This window comes from Triturus cristatus, chromosome 10, assembly GCF_964204655.1.
Source record: "Triturus cristatus chromosome 10, aTriCri1.1, whole genome shotgun sequence".
Classification (NCBI taxonomy): domain Eukaryota; kingdom Metazoa; phylum Chordata; class Amphibia; order Caudata; family Salamandridae; genus Triturus; species Triturus cristatus.
In genome coordinates this window covers 852,451,487-852,454,753 of record NC_140593.1, presented here as the reverse complement: position 1 = coordinate 852,454,753, position 3,267 = coordinate 852,451,487, and positions in this window count along the sequence as shown.

The window sequence follows — 3,267 nt, the reverse complement described above, 5'->3', positions numbered from 1 at the left end:
AAATTTCGGAAGGTCACGGGTCATCGTTTTTCATCTGAAAATTTATTTTTGGGACTGTAGAAAAATGTATTCAAAATGTCTTTTGGACTGTACCTCATGTTGAATAACTACTTTTTAAAGCCTCAATGTGACCAAAATTGCTATTTTTACCGACTTTTTCTCCTATTCAGAAGCTTCTATTTCGACCAATTTCAGGCAATAAAGTGACTCTAAACACACTTATTTTTGTTCCAAAAGTGATAATTCACATGGACTAGTCATTTACAGTCAAAAAATTAAACATTAAAAAATTTCCATTTCTGACCATCTGGAGAAATTTCGACAGGTCACGGGTCATCGTTTTTTATCAGAAAATTGATTTCTTAGTCTGTTGAAAAATTGATTCAAAATGTCATTTGGATTGTGCGTCATGTTGAATAACTACTTTTTAAAGCCTCAAAGTGACCAAAATTGCTATTTTTACCGACTTTTTCTCTTATTCAGAAGCTTCTATTTCGACCAATTTCAGGCATTAAAGGGACTCTAAACACACTTATTTTTGTTCCAAAAGTGATAATTCACATGCAATAGTCATTTACAGTAAAAAAATTAAACATTAAAAAATTTCCATTTCTGACCATCTGGAGAAATTTCGACAGGTCACGGGTCATCGTTTTTCATCAGAAAATTGATTTTTTGGACTGTAGAAAAATTGATTCAAAATGTCATTTGGAGTGTGCCTCATGTTGAATAACTACTTTTAAAACCTCAATGTGACCAAAATTGCCATTTTTACCGACTTTTTCTCCTATTCAGAAGCTTCTATTTCGACCAATTTCAGGCATTAAAGTGACTCTAAACACACTTATTTTTGTTCCAAAAGTGATAATTCACATGGAATAGTCATTTACAGTAAAAAAATTAAACATTAAAAAATTTCCATTTCAGACCATCTGGAGAAATTTCGGAAGGTCACGGGTCATCGTTTTTCATCTGAAAATTTATTTTTGGGACTGCAGAAAAATGTATTCAAAATGTCTTTTGGACTGTACCTCATGTTGAATAACTACTTTTTAAAGCCTCAATGTGACCAAAATTGCTATTTTTACCGACTTTTTCTCCTATTCAGAAGCTTCTATTTCGGCCAATTTCAGGCATTAAAGTGACTCTAAACACACTTATTTTGTTCCAAAAGTGATAATTCACATGGACTAGTCATTTACAGTCAAAAAATTAAACATTAAAAAATTTCCATTTCTGACCATCTGGAGAAATTTCGACAGGTCACGGGTCATCGTTTTTCATCAGAAAATTGATTTTTTAGTCTGTAGAAAAATTGATTCAAAATGTCATTTGGATTGTGCGTCATGTTGAATAACTACTTTTTAAAGCCTCAAAGTGACCAAAATAGCCATTTTTACCGACTTTTTCTCCTATTCAAAAGCTTCTATTTCGACCAATTTCAGGCATTAAAGTGACTCTAAACACACTTATTTTTGTTCCAAAAGTGATAATTCACATGGACTAGTCATTTACAGTCAAAAAATTAAACATTAAAAAATTTCCATTTCTGACCATCTGGAGAAATTTCGACAGGTCACGGGTCATCGTTTTTCATCAGAAAATTGATTTTTTAGTCTGTTGAAAAATTGATTCAAAATGTCATTTGGATTGTGCGTCATGTTGAATAACTACTTTTTAAAGCCCCAAAGTGACCAAAATAGCCATTTTTACTGACTTTTTCTCCTATTCAGAAGCTTCTATTTCGACCAATTTCAGGCATTAAAATGACTCTAAACACACTTATTTTTGTTCCAAAAGTGATAATTCACATGCAATAGTCATTTACAGTAAAAAATTAAACATTAAAAAATTTCCATTTCAGACCATCTGGAGAAATTTCGACAGGTCACGGGTCATCGTTTTTCATCAGAAAATTGATTTTTTGGACTGTAGAAAAATTGATTCAAAATGTCATTTGGATTGTGTTTAATGTTGAATAACTACTTTTTAAAGCCACAATGTAACCAAAATTGCCATTTTTACAGACCTTTTCTCCTATTCAGAAGCTTCTATTTCGACCAATTTCAGGCATTAAAGTGACTCTAAACACACTTATTTTCGTTCCAAAAGTGATAATTCACATGGAATAGTCATTTACAGTCAAAAAATTAAACATTAAAAAATTTCCATTTCAGACCATCTGGAGAAATTTCGGAAGGTCACGGGTCATCGTTTTTCATCTGAAAATTTATTTTTGGGACTGTAGAAAAAATGTATTCAAAATGTCTTTTGGACTGTACCTCATGTTGAATAACTACTTTTTAAAGCCTCAATGTGACCAAAATTGCTATTTTTACCGACTTTTTCTCCTATTTTGAAGCTTCTATTTCGACCAATTTCAGGCATTAAAGTGACTCTAAACACTCTTATTTTTGTTCCAAAAGTGATAATTCACATGGACTAGTCATTTACAGTCAAAAAATTAAACATTACAAAATTTCCATTTCTGACCATCTGGAGAAATTTCGACAGGTCACGGGTCATCGTTTTTCATCAGAAAATTGATTTTTTGGACTGTAGAAAAATTGATTCAAAATGTCATTTGGATTGTGCCTCATGTTGAATAACTACTTTTAAAGCCTCAATGTGACCAAAATTGCCATTTTTATAGACTTTTTCTCCTATTCATAAGCTTCTATTTCGACCAATTTCAGGCATTAAAGTGACTCTAAACACACTTATTTTTGTTCCAAAAGTGATAATTCACATGCAATAGTCATTTACAGTAAAAAAATTTAAACATAAAAAAATGTCCATTTCTGACCATCTGGAGAAATTTCGACAGGTCACGGGTCATCGTTTTTCATCAGAAAATTGATTTTTTGGACTGTAGAAAAATTGATTCAAAATGTCATTTGGAGTGTGCCTCATGTTAAATAACTACTTTTAAAACCTCAATGTGACCAAAATTGCCATTTTTACCGACTTTTTCTCCTATTCAGAAGCTTCTATTTCGACCAATTTCAGGCATTAAAGTGACTCTAAACACACTTATTTTTGTTCCAAAAGTGATAATTCACATGGAATAGTCATTTACAGTAAAAAATTAAACATTAAAAAATTTCCATTTCAGACCATCTGGAGAAATTTCGGAAGGTCACGGGTCATCGTTTTTCATCTGAAAATTTATTTTTGGGACTGTAGAAAAATGTATTCAAAATGTCTTTTGGACTGTACCTCATGTTGAATAACTACTTTTTAAAGCCTCAATGTGACCAAAATTGC